Below are 21832 nucleotides of genomic sequence, written 5' to 3' on the forward strand. Positions count from 1 at the left end.
CGTTCATGACATGAAAGTAACACTATACATCTTACTCTATAACATATTGTATTACTCCGTCCATAACATGAAAGTAACAATATACATCTTTTGTTACAACATATTATATTACTTTGTTTATAACATGAAAGTAACAATATACATCTTACTTTACAACATATTGTATTACTCTGTTTATAACATAAAAGTAACAATATACATCTTACTTTATAACATATTGTATTACTCCGTCCATAACATGAAAGTAACAATATACACCTTACTTTATAACATATTGTATTACTCCGTCCATAACATGAAAGTAACAATATACATCTTACCTTACAACATATTATATTACTCTGTTTATAACATGAAAGTAACAATATACATCTTACTTTACAACATCTTATATTACTCTGTTTATAACATGAAAGTAACAATACACATCTTACTTTACAACATATTATATATAACACTCCGTTCATAATATGAAAGGAATAATATTTAAACATTAAAGAGTAAAATCTAAAGTAATCTAGATATAAAGTTTAAACATTAAGCAGATAAAGCTTGTTTTATCTAGATACATAGATTCAAACATTAAACAGATAAAACTGGTATGATCTAGATATAGAGTTAGAAAATTAAACAGATAAAACTGGTATAAACTGGATATAGAGTTAGAAAATTAAACAGATAAAACTGGTATAACCTAGATATAGAGTTCGAAAATTAAACAGATAAAACTGGTATAACCTAGATATAGAGTTAGAAAATTAAACAGATAAAACTGGTATAACCTAGATATAGAGTTAGAAAATTAAACAGATAAAACTGGTATAATCTATTTATAAAATTCTATAGAGCTCAAACATTAAACTGATAAAAGTGATATAATGTATTTATATACATAGATTCAAACAGTAAACAGATAAAAGTGATATAATTTTAATTGTTCTGTAGCATTAAACAGATAAAACTAGTACAATATAGATAGCACTCATATAGGAAACAGATAATGCTGGTATACTCTTGATAGCGTTGAAACATTTGTTTTTCAAACTGAGAATATTTTTATTAGCTGTATACTGTATACAAAGCATACCTACTGAAAAGGACATTTGTTGCTGTTTTCCATGTTTTATATTCACAGAATTTTCTTATCCAGTCTACAGGCTTCCCATGAATTTACCAATAATATCCTATCCTCATGTTCTAAGATGTTTAAAGGCTTGTAATATTTTTACTTTGTTCTATAGTTTGTTATATGGTTTTGGATAGTTTCATGTATTGAGTTTCATATATCCTTATGTCTTTATATTCTCCATGTTGGTTTTTATTTATGTTTCCTTTTGTCTTACTTTTATAATTCCAATTTTTGGATGGTCTGCAGTCCGATATACCCCACGTGTTTTCTATATATATAACCCTTAAAGTTATATTTCCATATTACTCTACCATAACTTATATCTTATATCTTCCTTGGTCATAGAAACGTCGTAGCTTTACGTCTATAATTTCTTATAGTCATCCGTCTTTTTATATCTGTTAACGACCAGTAGGTTTACATCTGTTCATCCACTGTCCTTATGTATGTGTTTATGTTTATGGCTTCCAGTCTTGTGTTTATAGATTGTCTACATTTATTGTGTATGACTTTGTATACCTTACATTTGAATAATATTTTCACGTCTTTAGGTTTAAAATTATTGCGGCCAGCGATCTACTGTTCTCACAGCTACACAAGTAATATAAACCTTTAGGTTACTGAACTTCCCTTCGAGAAATAATCTTTGTATGATATACATTGAAATTACACCACTCTCTATCAAATTATGTAATTACAACACTGTGTCAAGTTTTGTAATTACACCGCTCTCTGACAATTTTTTTAATTACACTACTCTGTGTCAAGTTTTGTAATTACAACACTCTGTGTCAAGCTTTGTAATTACACCACTCTGTGTCAAGTTTTGTAATTACACCACTCTGTGTCAAGTTTTGTAATTACACCACTCTGTGTCAAGTTTTGTAATTACACCACTCTGTGTCAAGTTTTGTAATTACACCACTATGTGTCAAGTTTTGTAATTACACCACTCTGTGTCAAGTTTTGTAATTACACCACTCTGTGTCAAGTTTTGTAATTACACCACTATGTGTCAAGTTTTGTAATTACACCACTCTGTGTCAAGTTTTGTAATTACAACACTCTGTGTCAAGTTTTGTAATTACACCACTCTGTGTCAAGTTTTGTAATTACACCACTCTGTGTCAAGTTTTGTAATTACACCACTATGTGTCAAGTTTTGTAGTTACACCACTCTGTGTCAAGTTTTGTAATTACACCACTCTGTGTCAAGTTTTGTAATTACACCACTCTGTGTCAAGTTTTGTAATTACACCACTCTGTGTCAAGTTTTGTAATTACACCACTATGTGTCAAGTTTTGTAATTACACCACTCTGTGTCAAGTTTTGTAATTACACCACTCTGTGTCAAGTTTTGTAATTACACCACTCTGTGTCAAGTTTTGTAATTACACCACTATGTGTCAAGTTTTGTAATTACACCACTCTGTGTCAAGTTTTGTAATTACATGGCTGTAACTTACTTATACTGCGTTAGTATAAAATACCTGGATATTTGTATGTAACGAACTCTGTACGAAGGACTTGCGATTCCTTCGGTCACGGAACAACTTAATTCGTAACATTGTACACTTCGATTCTGATATATCACAATGATTCTCTATTGAAAACATTCATTTGTAAACTCTGCATTAAACTCACTTTACCACAATTTTAGGAGTTTTAAGTTAAAAATAATAATTTCATTGATAATAATTTTACAAAATTAATTTATGTTATCCACAACGAAAGTAGTATAGTTTATACGTCAAAAGAACGATTTAGAAAAACTTGATATAAAATAAGGTTCTATTACGTTTTGTTCGAATTTAACGAGGGTCTATTTTATACATTTCATTTTGGATCCTGGCCCGGGATGACCTGCTGGTTATGGCGCTCGACTTGTAATCTGAAAGTCACGGGTTCGAAACCTCCTCTTCACCAATCCCACTATTCATTGGTACATGAATAGTTAAAGAGTTGGCGGTAAGTGGTGAAGACTAGCTCCCTTCCCTCTAGTCTTAAAGTGCTAAATTAGGGACGGCTAGCGTAGATTGCCCTCCTGTATCTTTGCACGAAGCTCAAAGACAAACAAACATTTTGGCTTCACATAAAGCTGTTATTTACTTATTTATTCAAATATCGGACACGTGCATTAAATAGACTCTTTCAGACCCTATTGTAATGAAACTTTGACACCAACTTCATTAAGTTTCATCACACCGGACTTAAAATGTGGGATGAGTTTTACGGACAGACAGACAGACATTAACCTCTTATATATATCCTATTTGATATTCGTTAAGCAGGTCAGATTTATAATATAAACTATACAAAAAATCACATTTCATTTTTAAGGATAAATAAGTTAACAGGTTTCCCAACACGCAAGTTTTGAAACAAATTTTCTTTGTACTATGGACTGTGGAATTCGTTTATCTGTCAGAGCCTGTTATGGCCTGGTGGTCAGGGAGCGCGAAACACACAACCCTCGGGTCGTGGATTCGTATCCCATCACCCAGCATGCTTGAGAAGGCGTTATAATGTTACGATCAATTTCATTTTTCATGTGCAAATGAGAACCCCAAGAGTTGGCGGTGGACAGTACTTCCTTTCCTTTAACTTCCCACATCTAACTTAGGGACTCCATGGGGTATCTGTGCTCTGCCCACCAGACTCCATGACAGATATCCTTCAAATAGCTTTGTTCAAAATTCGACAAATAAAAAGAAACATTATTCGTTAGCAAATTATTGCCGATAGCGAAATTTATAATAAACAAAATTAAAAACTAAATTGTATCGTGCAGAGAAAGGGTTTAAGATAATTATTCTGTTAAGCCAGAATTTCGCTACGACACAGTATTTAACGACTCCACAACCAGCACATTAATTAATGAAAGTTTCGTTTTTACAGTTGGGAGAAGTTTCTTATTCGCTGTACCTAAACCTAGCAAAACTTATCATAAAACTAACTCCTTACTGACATTTGATTTTTTGTCTATAGTCTCCTGGGATGCTGTTCTTTAGTGTTAAAATTTTTGCTCTATCACTCCTGAGATGGCGAGAAATGTTAAAATTCAGTTTGTGTTCATGGCTTTTTTGTATTATATTTAGTCCTAGAGATTTATTGTAGTGGCGACTTTTATTATAACTTTTCTTTCTGTGCCCTCCTTGGAATTTGGCCAATTGTAAAAGTTAGTTGTCTGTCCGTATTCTCCTATGATAGTGTTTGTGTTAAAAAGTAACTGTATGTTCGTAGTCTCCTTGGATAGTGTTCGTATTAAAATGTGATTGTCTGTCCTTCGTCTTCTGGGATTGTGTTCATGTTAAAATGTAACTGTCCGTCTTAGTCTCCTTGGATAGTGTCCATATTAAAATGTAACTATGTGTCCGTAGTCTCCTTGGATAGTGTCCATGTTAGAATGTAACTGTCTGTCTGTAGTTTTCTTGGATAGTGTCCATGTTAAAATGTAACTGTCTGTCCTTAGTCTTCTTGGACAGTGTTCATATTAAAATGTAATTGTCTGTCCATAGTCTCCTTGAATAGTGTTCATGTTATATTTATATGTCTGTGTATTGTCTACTGATGTGATGATCGCTATTTAGATATGAACCGTTTGTTTGTGTACTCCTGAATTCGTGCTCGGTGTTAACATGTTTTATCATGTTTATGATATAAAAATTGTATACTTCTAATCAATCAAATAATAAGCGATTTTAATTTATAAAAAAGAATCCTATCTGTTATCATTTGTAAACAATACTTTTTCTAGACTAACAGCAGCTATCAAAGTGTATCCGTATTGTTTGTTTTCCTGTCATTGTTGAATCCGCACTATGTAAACAAACGCAGAAGACTAAATGTCTCACTACTGAATGACTCTGTCAACAATGTTGCTAGGAGAGTGTTTGTTCACTCTTAGAGGGTTGTCATGCACACTTGTTTTTCATTACACTAAGTGAACTGACACATACAAGTCGTTACTTCACTCATTATTGTCTTCTGCTACCAAATGGCGGCTTGTTGTAACGCAGTGCGATCCACGTAGATTTTATTTAGATATTGAAAGTCATACAAAGAGACGTGTGTATCTGTAACGTGAGAGAAAAGACACATATATATAATTTTTTTTCATTTTTTTAAGTCGAACGAGAGGTATCATCCGGCACTCAACAAGACTCCATCTTTCAATTCACGTTAAGCCTAGTTATTTCTAATGAGTCCCCTGTTACAGATCAAGTGAAATTTTACACAATGTAACAATTAAAAATTGTTAGAAGAGAGACAGAAATATGTGACTTATTAAACTTTGTTTTTGTTGAGGAAATATACTGGTTCGTGCTGAATATATGGTGATGTTTGTGTTACATAGCGAGTGCATGTTTCCGTATGTGATGGGAAGGTTATATCTTGGGGTTCCCCTTCTAATAGTATGAAGTTATACATTTAGTGTTTTATTTCAGTTTGATACGACTCCATAGCTAGCACCATGAAATCACGGTTTACTCTTTTGGGGCCATGCGTGCATTATTAGAGTAAGGATGGTGGTCCATTCCTACTACCCGATAGAGTAGCCCAAGGTTTTAACTGTGGACGTTGTTGGCTAGCTGCCCTCCCTTTAATATAACAATTGGAAATTAATTACAGCTAGCGTATATAACCCTTGTGTAGCTTTGAACGAATATCTGAAACACAGAACTTCTCTTCAGTCGTTCTTTTGCAAAATTTATGATAACAGTTGGACGTTTCCACTGATATATTCAGAACTATTCCCCTCAATTTTCTGTGGACAATGCCTCTATAATAATAAATTCCCGTATCTCAAATATTTTGCACTGACGCATGCGTGTTGCATGGCGCTTTTTTCTTTCTCTCGTGTTCTTGTGAGCAGAATAGCGACAACAGACACCAAGGTTTAAATAGTCTCTCAATCGAGTTGTCGAATAAAGACACTCACTTTCTGTGACTGTTTCTATTCAGCATGAATGCCTTCCTTATCTATCTTCTTGTCTATCTATCTATCTGTCGACCTGTCTATCTACCCATCTATTGTTATATCAGAGAGAAACACAGAAGCATTAATCAAGGGAGATGTCAAAGTTTCGGTTATCTAAAACCTCTGATAAACTGTAGATCAATACAGATTAGAGAAGCTAGCTTTTTATCTCTCACGTGCAATCTTCACGCTCCAAACGGCCCAATCATTCGTCCCTTTATAATGGCCGCCATGTTGTTGTTTAGAGCTTTGTCTACCAACACTCAAAACAAAACGAGAATTAGCTATAGTGGATGTATCAAGGGTCATCAAGTGTGATGGGAACTAGAAAACACATGTGGTCATTTTGAGCCACATAACTTTCATATCTGCATCATATAAACATTGACATCTTTATGACTCGTGAATCTTAAGGCCGATTTATTCTATATAAAAGACAGCTTTACAGGGAACATTGGAAATTAATAGGTAAATCGTTCCTAACCAGTGATTCATTTAGACCTATGTCGTAAGACAGCATAATATGGATCAAAGAAATTGTAATAATTCAGTGTTCATAACTGGATTTTATTTGTACCAGACGACTGGAAAATGAAAACAGTGTACAGATGAAATCAAATTGTGTTATCAATTAATGTTTTATTCTACTCTGTGAGACCAGGATGTATTATATATAAATGTTTTATTCTACTCTGTGAGACCAGGATGTATTATAAATATTTTCTTCTGCTGAGTGAGACTAGGCTGTATTATTTATAAATGTTTTATTCTACTCTGTGAGACCAGGATGTATTATTCATAAATGTTTTATTCTACTCAATGAGACCAGTCTGTATTATTTCTAAATGTTTTCTTCTGCTCAGTGAAACCAGGATGCATTTTTTATAAATGTTTTATTCTACTTTGTGAGGTCAGGATGTATTATTTATAGATGTCTTATTTTACTCTGTGAGACCAGCTGGTATTATTTATAAATGTTTGTTCTACTCTGTGAGACTAGGCTGTATTATTTATAAATGTTTTATTCTACTCTTTGTTACCAGTCTGTATTATTAATAAATGTTTGTTCTACTCTGTGGGACTAGGCTGTATTATTTATAAATGTTTTATTCTACTCTGTGAGACCAGGATGTTTTATTAATAAATGTTTTATTCTACTCTGTGAGACTAGGCTGTATTATTTATAAATGTTTTATTCTACTCTGTGAGACCAGGCTGTATTATTAATAAATCTTTTATTCTACTCTGTGAGACCAGGCTGTATTATTTATAAATGTTTTATTCTACTCTGTGAGACTAGGCTGTATTATCTATAAATGTTTTATTCTACTCTGTGAGACCAGGCTGTATTATTAATAAATGTTTTATTCTACTCTGTGAGTCCAGGATGTTTTATTTATAAATGCTTTATTGTACTCTGTTAGACCAGGCTGTATTATATATAAATGTTTTATTCTACTCTTTCTGACTAGGCTGTATTATTAATAAATTGTTTTTTACCTCTCTTTTTCATGTCTCCTTGGTTTGGAAAAGTCCATCTTCCTTGTCATGTTTTTGAGCCTCTTTAACGTATCCATTACCTTTTCTACAACATATATTTTACCTTCTCTGTAATGCATCTCTTACTGTATCTGTAATACATCTTTTACCTTGTTTACAGTGTATTTTTCACATGCTTTCTGTAATAGACCTCAACCTTTTCTGTAGTGTAATGTCCACCTTTATCGTCATGCATGTTTATCTAGCCTGTAATGCATCTTTTACCTTGTCTCTAACGCATCTTTTTATCTTGTTTGTGACTTATCCTTTACCATGTTTATAAAATATCTTTCATTTCTGTAATGCATCTATCACCTTATCTGTAATGCATATTCTATCTTGTCTATATTGCATTTTTCACGTATTTTCTGTTATGTATCCTCTCTCCGCTTCTGTAATTATCCTTTGTCTTTTCTGCAGTACGTATTTACGTTATTCATCGTTTACCTTGTGTATAATGCATGTTTTACCTCTCTACAAGATGCATGTTTCATACTTTGTTTTTTCATGTATTTATGTAAGTTTACTTTTGTTTTCCTACATCATATTATTTTTCATTTGACTTTTATTATTTTAGGGTTACCTACTGTAAGCCTTTTTTTCCTAGCTTTTCTGGTTTTATTACTTATTTTTTCTTGATTTTTAGATAATTAATTTCTTTTTATCCTATAGATTGTAACGATCTACACGCCATTCATTTACTTGTAACTTACTTTCTGTTGGCCCGGCATAGCCACGTGGATTAAAGCGTGCGACTCGTAATCTGAGGGTCGCTGCTTCGCATCCCCGTCGCGCCAAACATGCTCGCCCTTTCAGCCATGGGGGCGTTATAATATGACGGTCAATCCCACTATTTGTTGGTAAAAGAGTAGCCCAAGAGTTGGCGGTGGGTGGTGATGATTAGCTGCCTTCCCTCTAGTCTTACACTGCTAAAGTAGGGACCGCTAGCACAGATAGCCCTTGAGTTGCTTTGTGCGAAATTAAAAAAAACAACAAACTTTCTGTTGTTTTTTGTTGGGGGGGTGGGGTACGTGGATCCATGATTCTTACCCCATCGCTCCAGAATCACGTCACTACTTTGGGGTGATGTGTGGGTTACAATAGTGACAGGCAAGCCACACTATTTAATTAAATAGCTCAAGAACTGGCAGATGGTGCTTTTAAGTAGTCACTTTATCAGTTCAAAATTTATGGGCGGTTAAGTGCACATCAATGTTACGAAATAAAGTTTTGTCTTCAGCTTTTTTTTTTTAGTGAATGTTCTTGTACTTTGAATTTGATATTATCCTCATTTGTCTCCCGTGGCTAGGTCTAGCATGTCCAGGTGGTTAGGAAGCTTAACTAGGAATATATGGGTCACAGGCTCGAATCCCGTGACTGAATAAGCTCGCCCTTTCGACCTAAGTGCCCAATAACCTTTGATCAATTCCATTGGTAAAGGGTAGCACAAGAGTTGGCGGTAGGTGGTGTTGACAAGCTGCCCTCTTTCTAATTTATCTCTTTACAATTGCGAATGGTTAGTGCAGATATTTCTGGAGTAACTATGCGCGAATTTCAACAACGGTGAGTCTACGGGCTTGCAATGCTGAAATCCGGGGTTTGATTCCCGTCGGTAAATACAGCAGATGGCTTTAGAAACAAGCAAACAAACACTGGTGCTTCAGCAGTTCGCTTGAGAGCTTATCATGTCACAGGATACGACGTTTTATTCTTCAAATGGACACAGCGCAAATAGCTTTACATTAATAACAACTGGTTTTATTTATTTACAATTATTGGTTCTTTCTTGTACATTTCCAGCCCCATTCACTTGGAACCGACTAAATTCAAGAACTCCTATTACAAACTGTTTCTCTTACCAAACGCTCTATGAACTTGTTGTACAATCTCCATCATAGTTATGCCCTTGAATTCTGGTGTCAAATATGTCCCTACCTTAGTAGTTAAGCGATAAGATAAATCTCTCGATTCAAAACTGGATTTCGATATCCGTGATGAGTACAGTGTAGTAAGCCTTTTGTGTATAGCTTTGGGCTTAATTACCAATAAGCAAACATTATGACTAATATATACCAGAGAAGTCTCAAGAAAAGTTTCTTATAGAGTGTTCGATTCCCCTCGGTGGACTCAGCAGATAGCCAGCCCGATTTCGCTTTTGTTATAAGAAGACACACACACACTTTAAGAAATAATTCTGTCTATCTATCAATCAGTTATTCTCCGTGTCGCTCTCTCGTGGGGCAACGGTAAGTTTACAGACTTTATTACACTAAAATCCGGGGTTCGATTCTCCTAGGTGGGCCCAGCAAATAGCTCAATGTGTTTTTACTCTGGAACAAAACGAAAGAAAGAACAAACAATTTTAAGGGTGTGGTACTGGGTTCAATAAAATATATTATATTTTGTTACATGTATGTATTATATTAGGTTCTTATATTACTAGTTATCAACACATATATTATCGAAACAACGTCCTCTTCTGGGCGCTGGCTTAAATACAAGTTCAGGCCCGGCATGGCTAGGTGAGTTAAGGCATTAAGGTAATTCGAAGGTCACGGGTTCGAATCCCCGCCGCACCAAACATGCTCGCCCTTTTAGCCGTGGGGGCGTTACAGCGTCATGGTCAATCCCACTGTTCGTTGGTAAAAGAGTAGCCCAAGAGCTGGCGGTGGGTGATGATGACTAGCTGCCTTCCCTCTCGTCTTACACTGCAAAATTAGGGACGGCTAGCGCAAATAGCACTCGTGTAGCTTTGCTCGAAATTCAGAAAACAAACAAACAAATACAAGTTCATATAACGTAAGCCATCAAGTATTACATTATTCATTCAAGCCTGCTGTTGTATATCTGTTATGCTTGTATCAAACTCTCAGCTGCTGGGAATGCTGTAGGCTCTTAGCACGTGAATTTAGAGGAGCTCGTGGCGTGACGCTAGGTCTCAAGCGCTCTCCACGTAATCTCTGTTACACAAAGCTTTCACTTAACGTGCTCGCGTAAAGATGATTTTACTGTCGTACGAAATTCCAAGACATTTGTTTACGAACCTCGTCAGCTGATATCTAACTGTGTGTTTTAGATAGACAGAAAGTTTCGAAAAGGGTATTCTCGCGTCAAGAGAATAATTTTCACGTGCTAATACAGCAGCACGTCACTGCCAAGGGAAGTTTATTATCTAAACATTTGGTTAGTTTGTAGGTAAGTACAAAACTATAGAGTGGGCTATTGTACTGTACAACAGAACAAGGATCGAAACCCGATTTTTAGCTTTAACAGCCTTCAGACTCACCGCTGAACCACTAGAAACCGTCACGTAAGTATTTGAATAAGGACGAATTCCATACCATTCAGTATTTGTGTTGGTGTTTTAAACGTGAATCCGTCTATGTGACTAACTTGAACTTAATAGTAGTACTGGATGTCAGTTACAGAACCAACAAATAGTAGTACTGGGTGTCAGTTACAGAACCAACAAATAGTAGTACTGGGTGTCAGTTACAGAACCAACAAATAGTAGTACTGGGTGTCAGTTACAGAACCAACAAATAGTAGTACTGGGTGTCAGTTACAGAACCAACAAATAGTAGTACTGGATGTCAGTTACAGAACCAACAAATAGTAGTACTGGGTGTCAGTTACAGAACCAACAAATAGTAGTACTGGATGTCAGTTACAGAACCAACAAATAGTAGTACTGGGTATCAGTTACAGAACCAACAAATAGTAGTACTGGGTGTCAGTTACAGAACCAACAAATAGTAGTACTGGGTGTCAGTTACAGAACCAACAAATAGTAGTACTGGATGTCAGTTACAGAACCAACAAATAGTAGTACTGGGTGTCAGTTACAGAACCAACAAATAGTAGTACTGGATGTTAGTTACAGAACCAACAAATAGTAGTACTGGATGTCAGTTACAGAACCAACAAATATTAGTACTGGGTGTCAGTTACAGAACCAACAAATAGTAGTACTGGGTGTCAGTTACAGAACCAACAAATAGTAGTACTGGATGTCAGTTACAGAACCAACACAACTAGACCTTCAGAGCATGCTCAGTAGCATATCACGCGTGGAACACTGGACCTTTGATCCATAGCCTAATACGTCAACCATTAACTGTGATTCTTCTATAATGCAATACCACTATGGCTGGACTTATGGCTAGAAGAATGTATACAGAAAAGTCCGTTCATAAAAACAAATATCCATACAGCGAGATGTTGAACATTTGAAAAAAAACAAACAAAAAAAAACGTCATGGGGTTGGAGGACAGCGAGCACAGTGAAGTGTTTGGGGCAGCTTCACGGATAAACCATCAGAAACTTCATACAACAGCTGGTTGAAGGACGGACAGAAACATGATAAAACATCTGATTTCTTACAACAATTAAGAAATCACCAAAGATATCGTAGAACGTCTGATTACTGACAACAATTAAGACATGAACAAATATATCGTAGAACGTTTGATTACTGACAACATGACAACTTAAAAAGCAAACAGAGACATCTAAAAGCGGCTTCACACATAATGCATAAGATGTGTAAGTAGTACCGTGGAATGTCTCGGGTATCAGCTGGACTCCACTGACCTTCATAAAAAGTTCCTATACTAAACGAATGACGATAACAAAATTACATCTGATGGCAGACACGAAATCTGGAACATCGTGCTTTGACGCCCAGTTAACTCTCACAGACAAGTAGCGAAGGTAGCTGCGAAACCAGGTTAACTCTGAAAACCTCTACACAGTAAGAGTCAATACAAATCCTGCGGGAAGTGGCAGTGAATATGAAGAATTGGAACAGAAAAGCTCAAACGTAAACAAACATTCTTGATGTAACACGAGTGTTTCAACCATGCAGGTTCGTACAAAAGACACGTCCTACCGCTCAATAATTCCGATACGCTGTAGTTATTGGAAACTGATTTCTGAGGTAAATAACCGAAAGACGTTCTTCCTAAGGAGAAAGTCTCCATTTATGTAACAAAGTTTCTGGGGCCTTTCATTTATTTTCATCTAACAATATATGTGAACTAAAAGTGCGGTGAAAAACCAAGAAAATATTAAATTTTGTAACAACAGTGAACGACCAAAACGATACATCGAACAACAGTTTCTTTACGTATAACAATTAAACAATAAATATAGACATCGCAAAACTTCTGATTACTTGCAACAATTAAACAATAAATAGAGACATCGAAAAACTTCTGATTACTTGCAACAATTAAACAATAAATATAGACATCGCAAAACTTCTGATTACTTGCAACAATTAAACAATAAATATAGACATCGCAAAACTTCTGATTACTTGCAACAATTAAACAACAAATATAGACATCGCAAAACTTCTGATTACTTGCAACAATTAAACAATAAATATAGACATCGCAAAACTTCTGATTACTTGCAACAATTAAACAATAAATATAGACATCGCAAAACTTCTGATTACTTGCAACAATTAAACAATAAATATAGACATCGCAAAACTTCTGATTACTTGCAACAATTAAACAACAAATATAGACATCGCAAAACTTCTGATTACTTGCAACAATTAAACAACAAATATAGACATCGCAAAACTTCTGATTACTTGCAACAATTAAAGTAACTATAGACATTATTAAACAGCTGATTACTTACAACAATTAACGTAATTATAGACATCATTAAACAGCCGATTACTTACAACAATTAAAGTAACTACAGACATCATTAAACATCTGATTACTTACAACAACGTAACTATAGACATCATTAAACAGCTGATTACTTACAACAACGTAACTATAGACATCATTAAACATCTGATTACTTACAACAATTAAAGTAACTATAAACATCATTAAACAGCTGATTACTTACAACAACGTAACTATAGACATCATTAAACATCTGATTACTTACAACAATTAAAGTGACTATAAACATCATTAAACAGCTGATTACTTACAACAATTAAAGTAACTACAGACACCATTAAACAGCTGATTACTTACAACAATTAACGTAACTATAGACATCATTAAACAGCTGATTACTTACAACAATTAAAGTAACTACAGACATCATTAAACAGCTGATTACTTAGAACAATTAAAGTAACTACAGACATTATTAAACAGCTGATTACTTACAACAATTAAAGTAACTATAGACATCATTAAACAGCTGATTACTTACAACAATTAAAGTAACTACAGACACCATTAAACAGCTGAATACTTAAACAATTAACGTAACTATAGACATCATTAAACAGCTGATTACTTACAACAATTAAAGTAACTACAAACATCATTAAACAGCTGATTACTTAGAACAATTAAAGTAACTACAGACATTATTAAACAGCTGATTACTTACAACAATTAACGTAATTATAGACATTATTAAACAGCTGATTACTTACAACAATTAAAGTAACTATAAACATCATTAAACAGCTGATTACTTACAACAACGTAACTATAGACATCATTAAACAGCTGATTACTTACAACAACGTAACTATAGACATCATTAAACATCTGATTACTTACAACAACGTAACTATAGACATCATTAAACATCTGATTACTTACAACAATTAAAGTAACCATAGACATCATTAAACAGCTGATTACTTACAACAATTAAAGTAACTATAAACATCATTAAACAGCTGATTACTTACAACAACGTAACTATAGACATCATTAAACATCTGATTACTTACAACAATTAAAGTGACTATAAACATCATTAAACAGCTGATTACTTACAACAATTAAAGTAACTACAGACACCATTAAACAGCTGAATACTTAAACAATTAAAGTAACTACAGACATCATTAAACAGCTGATTACTTAGAACAATTAAAGTAACTACAGACATCATTAAACAGCTGATTACTTAGAACAATTAAAGTAACTACAGACATTATTAAACAGCTGATTACTTACAACAATTAAAGTAACTATAGACATCATTAAACAGCTGATTACTTACAACAATTAAAGTAACTACAGACACCATTAAACAGCTGAATACTTAAACAATTAACGTAACTATAGACATCATTAAACAGCTGATTACTTACAACAATTAAAGTAACTACAGACATCATTAAACAGCTGATTACTTAGAACAATTAAAGTAACTACAGACATTATTAAACAGCTGATTACTTACAACAATTAAAGTAACTACAGACATCATTAAACAGCTGATTACTTAGAACAATTAAAGTAACTACAGACATCATTAAACAGCTGATTACTTAGAACAATTAAAGTAACTACAGACATTATTAAACAGCTGATTACTTACAACAATTAAAGTAACTATAGACATCATTAAACAGCTGATTACTTACAACAATTAAAGTAACTACAGACACCATTAAACAGCTGATTACTTAGAACAATTAACGTAACTATAGACATCATTAAACAGCTGATTACTTAGAACAATTAAAGTAACTACAGACATTATTAAACAGCTGATTACTTACAACAATTAAAGTAACTACAGACATCATTAAACAGCTGATTACTTAGAACAATTAAAGTAACTACAGACATCATTAAACAGCTGATTACTTAGAACAATTAAAGTAACTACAGACATTATTAAACAGCTGATTACTTACAACAATTAAAGTAACTATAGACATCATTAAACAGCTGATTACTTACAACAATTAAAGTAACTACAGACACCATTAAACAGCTGATTACTTAGAACAATTAACGTAACTATAGACATCATTAAACAGCTGATTACTTAGAACAATTAAAGTAACTACAGACATCATTAAACAGCTGATTACTTAGAACAATTAAAGTAACTACAGACATTATTAAACAGCTGATTACTTACAACAATTAAAGTAACTATAGACATCATTAAACATCTGATTACTTACAACAATTAAAGTAACTACAGACATCATTAAACAGCTGATTACTTACAATTAAAGTTCGGTATTTTTCTACCTTTTTTTTCCGACGATCATGCTTTAACAAGAATTCGTACACAGTGCCGTGTTAATGCGTTAAAATTAACAAGTTCTATCTACTGTTTTTGGCGAGGATTATTGTTTTTGATGTTTAGAACTATTTATTCTTCATAACAATGTTATAGATTTTTTGTCTTGTTGTATTTCTTTATCATATCTTGCTCGCTGTCTTTATTCAGAGTTTTTATTTCCACGTGACAATGTTACATTTTTTTTCTGTGTCCAGTTGTTGTTGGTTTTTTTCACCGTTTCTCTTACTTTAATTCGCTGTGTTTCTTCTAAAGTAAGGACACACATGTAACCTACGACACACATTACAGATGACGTCTCAAGTAATCCATTCACTCTCTTTGCTACTCCATTCTCTGGAGCACGGGAACACATTCACATTGTCTTGTTAGTTGCTGGGTCAGCTTATTTCGCTAAGTGTTGTCAGAAAGCTTTCAACAGCCGAAGAGATGACCCTTCATATTTGGAAGGGCTCATGAAGTTATGAATTCTTGAAGTACCACTAACCAGTCCTTATGAGTTTTCTTCCACTTCTGTCTGGGGTAGTCATGGAGATTTATTCATTTTCGCGAGCGTATCTTCTCCGACGCGTCCAATGGCCTATCGTATTGACTTTAGCTGCCGCTCGTGGCTGTAATACACAGTTTCTCTCAAATATTTGCCCTCCTCTCCGCCAGAACGTCACAATTATGCAGTCTGTGAGTGTCCTCGTACACGACAATTGCATTTGCACAATGACACGTTCCATGGGAAGCGCTTTTCATTGCACGTACTGTCGCCTTGGGAAAAGCTTCCTGACATAACAAAGCGACGCGTCGCGCGACCTCGCTCTCAATCTAACCGCGGCGTCTGCGAAAGTTTCATATCGCGCTGCACTCGAGGCATCGCCCGTGAGAAGTGTTCCAAGAAACTGGCATTAAGTAATTTTTAAGCGTTTTATATCAAAAGAACTGAAATAACCATACACGGCTCCAGGATGTTAAAGACTTAAAAATTATAATTTTCATGGAAAGCTCACGCGTGGTTCCGAACTTGTAGGTTAATAAAACAGAACTGGAACTTAAAGAAGCAGTTTTATTGTTACACAGACGTCCTCATGATGAATGAAATATACGAAATGACAACAAGAACTGAAAAAATATAACAAAAAAGATATTTCTAGAATAACACAATAACTAGTCTTTTAAGAATAATTGATATCAACTTCAGACTAGAAAACAAAACAAAACACAACCCACTTAGATCAAAACCAAAAACCAGCTACCATAACATATTTATATAGATAAAGATTTATTGTTTTATCCATTGTCATGACTAAAAGTGACTAGTTCGTTTTATATTGGACAGAGATTAATGTTGAACGTCCTCTCTAGTTTGTTGTGGATATCACAGAACAAAGATAATACACATTTATTATGCCGAACAGATGTGTAATAAACACTTTCTTTACCAAAGAAATAAGAAAAGCATACTTTATCATATATATACATTCCATTTCAAGGTATATAATTTTCATTAAAGTAAATATTCCGCTTCAGGGTATATAATCCTTTTTAGGTAAACATACAACTCTAGGGTAGGTATCTCACTTTAGGGTATACCTTTTTAAGGTAGATATTTCATTCCACATAATTTTCTTGAAGCTATTCATTCCAGTATACGTTCTACTCCAGGTATACATTCCAATATACGTTCTACTCCAGGTATACATTCCAGTAAACGTTCTACTCCAGGTATACATTCCAGTAAACGTTCTACTCCAGGTATTCATTCCAGTAAACGTTCTACTTCAGTTATACATTCCAGTAAACGTTCTACTTCAGGTATACATTCCAGTAAACGTTCTACTCCAGGTATACATTCCAGTAAACGTTCTACTTCAGGTATACATTCCAGTAAACGTTCTACTCCAGGTATACATTCCAGTAAACGTTCTACTCCAGGTTTGCATTCCAGTAAACGTTCTACTTCAGGTATACATTCCAGCAAACGTTCTACTCCAGGTATACATTCCAGTATACGTTCTACTCCAGGTATGCATTCCAGTAAACGTTCTACTTCAGGTATACATTCCAGTAAACGTTCTACTCCAGGTATACATTCCAGTAAACGTTCTACTCCAGGTATGCATTCCAGTAAACGTTCTACTCCAGGTATACATTCCAGTAAACGTTCTACTCCAGGTATGCATTCCAGTAAACGTTCTACTTCAGGTATACATTCCAGAAAACGTTCTACTCCAGGTATACATTCCAGTAAACGTTCTACTTCAAGTATACATTCCAGTAAACGTTCTACTCCAGGTATTCATTCCAGTAAACGTTCTACTTCAGGTATACATTCCAGTAAACGTTCTACTTCAGGTATACATTCCAGTAAACGTTCTACTCCAGGTATACATTCCAGTAAACGTTCTACTCCAGGTATACATTCCAGTAAACGTTCTACTTCAGGTATACATTCCAGTAAACGTTCTACTCCAGGTATACATTCCAGTATACGTTCTACCTCAGGTATACATTCCAGTATACGTTCTACTTCAGATATACATTCCAGTGTACGTTTTACTCCAGGTATACATTCACTTCAGGGTAGATATTTTAATACCATCATTTCTTCAGAGTTATCTAGATATTTTAGTTTTTAAGCCCGCCACTTGCGTGATACCCTATGCTTATCCGTAATTGCATCTGAAACTTTCTAACTACGTTTACCTACGTCTAAACCACGAGCTACAAATGCAGCAGAATTTCCCAGTGTTTGTCTCGTACAGACTGAACGTGCGACATCCGGTTTGGCCGTGTAGACGTAAACAATGTGGGAGAAATTGACTCTTTTTGTCTTGCAGGTCAGATGTTATTAATATTCGGTACCTTTCTCGCTTGATTAATCAAAATGGCTACTGCTAAGTTTGTTCCAGAGCGCCAATGTGCTCATGTTATTTCCTCGGGAGGGTAAGTGTGTTTCGAATGTTTATAAAAAAACTTCAATGTTTTCATGTTGTTTGTGAAGAGATTCAGTCTATTTCTATTCTTTAGTAAGAGTGACAGAATGTTTATATTACTTTTAAAGAGAGACAGCGTGATTCTTTCTTTGAAAAGACTGTAGGTGTGTGTATTATTTGTGAAGTGGTTTTATATTATCTGAATACAGCCTCAATATGCTTATATTGTTTGTGTAAAACACCAATACGTTCAGGAAGTTTCGAAAGACGTGTTTTGTATTTATATTGATTGTGAAGTGTGCCGGTGTGTTTGTATAGTTTATGGAGAGTGCCGGTGTGTTTGTATAGTTTATGGAGAGTGCCGGTGTGTTTGTATAGTTTATGGAGAGTACCGGTGTGTTTGTATAGTTTATAGAGAGTACACGGTGTGTTTCTATACTTTATGGAGAGTGCCGGTGTGTTCCAAATTCTTGTGATGAGTGCTAATGTGTTTTTATTGTCTGTAAAATATGTCAGTGTGTTTTTATTGTCTGTAAAATATGTGAGTGTGTTTTTATTGGCTGTAAAATATATCAGTGTGTTTTTATTGTCTGTAAAATATATCAGTGTGTTTTTATTGTCTGTAAAATATATCAGTGTGTTTTATTGTCTGTAAAATATGTCAGTGTGTTTTTTATTGTCTGTAAAATACATCAGTGTGTTTTTATTGTCTGTAAAATATATCAGTGTGTTTTTATTGTCTGTAAAATACATCAGTGTGTTTTTATTGTCTGTAAAATATGTCAGTGTGTTTTTATTGTCTGTAAAATATATCAGTGTGTTTTTATTGTCTGTAAAATATATCAGTGTGTTTTTATTGTCTGTAAAATATGTCAGTGTGTTTTTATTGTCTGTAAAATACATCAGTGTGTTTTTATTGTCTGTAAAATATATCAGTGTGTTTTTATTGTCTGTAAAATACATCAGTGTGTTTTTATTGTCTGTAAAATATATCAGTGTGTTTTTATTGTCTGTAAAATACATCAGTGTGTTTTTATTGTCTGTAAAATATATCAGTGTGTTTTTATTGTCTGTAAAATATGTCAGTGTGTTTTATTGTCTGTAAAATATGTCAGTGTGTTTTTATTGTCTGTAAAATATATCAGTGTGTTTTTATTGTCTGTAAAATATATCAGTGTGTTTTTATTGTCTGTAAAATATGTCAGTGTGTTTTTATTGTCTGTAAAATATGTCAGTGTGTTTTTATTGTCTGTAAAATATATCAGTGTGTTTTTATTGTCTGTAAAATATATCAGTGTGTTTTTATTGTCTGTAAAATATGTCAGTGTGTTTCTATTGTATAAAAAACACGTCAGTATACATTTAATGTTAGTGAAGAGTGTTATTTGTGCTTCTGTTGTTTGTGAAAGAGGTCAACATGCTTCTGTTGTTTGTCAAGTTGTGTCCGTGTATATTTATTGTTTGGGAAAAGTAGCAACGTATTTCTGTCGTTTATAAAGAGAACCAGTGTGTTTGTAACGTGTGTGTGAAAACTGTTAGTTACTATATTCCATGTTCCAGTAAGTTTCTGTTGTTTGTCAAGTGTTTCTCTCATTTCTGACAAGTTTCAATGTCTTTCAGTAGTTTAGCGAACTCTTACCGATAGGTTATTAATACATATCAGTATTAGCATCACAATCGAACGTATAACCCTGGTTTACCTGTACTGAACCAATAGAATAAAACACGGACACAGTCGGTCCATCAGTTGACAAAAAACATGTAATGCGATGTTATAAAGAAACATATATTAAATAATAACTATTGATACTATTTAACACAGAAACTGACGGATGTGAATCTGTTAAATATATACACGTTAAATGTTATGGTTTGTTGAAACAGTTCCACTTTAACTACGATGTTACACAACAACCTATACATTACTAATTGGAATGTTACACACAAAAACAGCTTGCTTCACGCCACGATGTTACACAACAAACTATACATTACTAATTGGAATGTTACACACAAAAACAGCTTGCTTCACGCTACGATGATACACAACAAACTATACATTTCTAACTTGAATGTTACACACAAAACCAGTTAATTTCATAGTACGATGTTACACAACAAACTATACATTACTAATCGGAATGTTACACACAAAAACAGCTTGCTTCACGCCACGATGTTACACAACAAACTATACATTACTAATTGGAATGTTACACACAAAAACAGTTCACTTCATAGTATGATGTTACACAACAAACTATACATTACTAATCGGAATGTTACACACAAAAACAGCTTGCTTCACGCCACGATGTTACACAACAAACTATACATTTCTAATTGGAATGTTACACACAAAAACAGCTTGCTTCACGCCACGATGATACACAACAAACTATACATTTCTAACTTGAATGTTACACACAAAACCAGTTAATTTCATAGTACGATGTTACACAACAAACTATACATTACTAATCGGAATGTTACACACAAAAACAGCTTGCTTCACGCCACGATGTTACACAACAAACTATACATTACTAATCGGAATGTTACACACAAAAACAGCTTGCTTCACGCCACGATGTTACACAACAAACTATACATTTCTAACTTGAATGTTATACACAAAACCAGTTAATTTCATAGTACGATGTTACACAACAAACTATACATTACTAATCGGAATGTTACACACAAAAACAGCTTGCTTCACGCCACGATGTTACACAACAAACTATACATTTCTAATTGGAATGTTACACAAAAAACAACGCTTCACGCCACGATGATACACAACAAACTATACATTTCTAATCGGAATGTTTACACAAAACCAGTTAATTTCATAGTACGATGTTACACAACAAACTATACATTACTAATCGGAATGTTACACACAAAAACAGCTTGCTTCACGCCACGATGTTACACAACAAGCTATACATTACTAATCGGAATGTTACACACAAAAACAGCTTGCTTCACGCCACGATATTACACAACAAACTATACATTACTAATTGGAATGTTACACACAAAAACAGTTCACTTCATAGTATGATGTTACACAACAAACTATACATTACTAATCGGAATGTTACACACAAAAACAGCTTGCTTCACGCCACGATGTTACACAACAAACTATACATTTCTAATTGGAATGTTACACACAAAAACAGCTTGCTTCACGCCACGA

This window comes from Tachypleus tridentatus, chromosome 9 (assembly GCF_004210375.1).
Source record: "Tachypleus tridentatus isolate NWPU-2018 chromosome 9, ASM421037v1, whole genome shotgun sequence".
Lineage (NCBI taxonomy): Eukaryota > Metazoa > Arthropoda > Merostomata > Xiphosura > Limulidae > Tachypleus > Tachypleus tridentatus.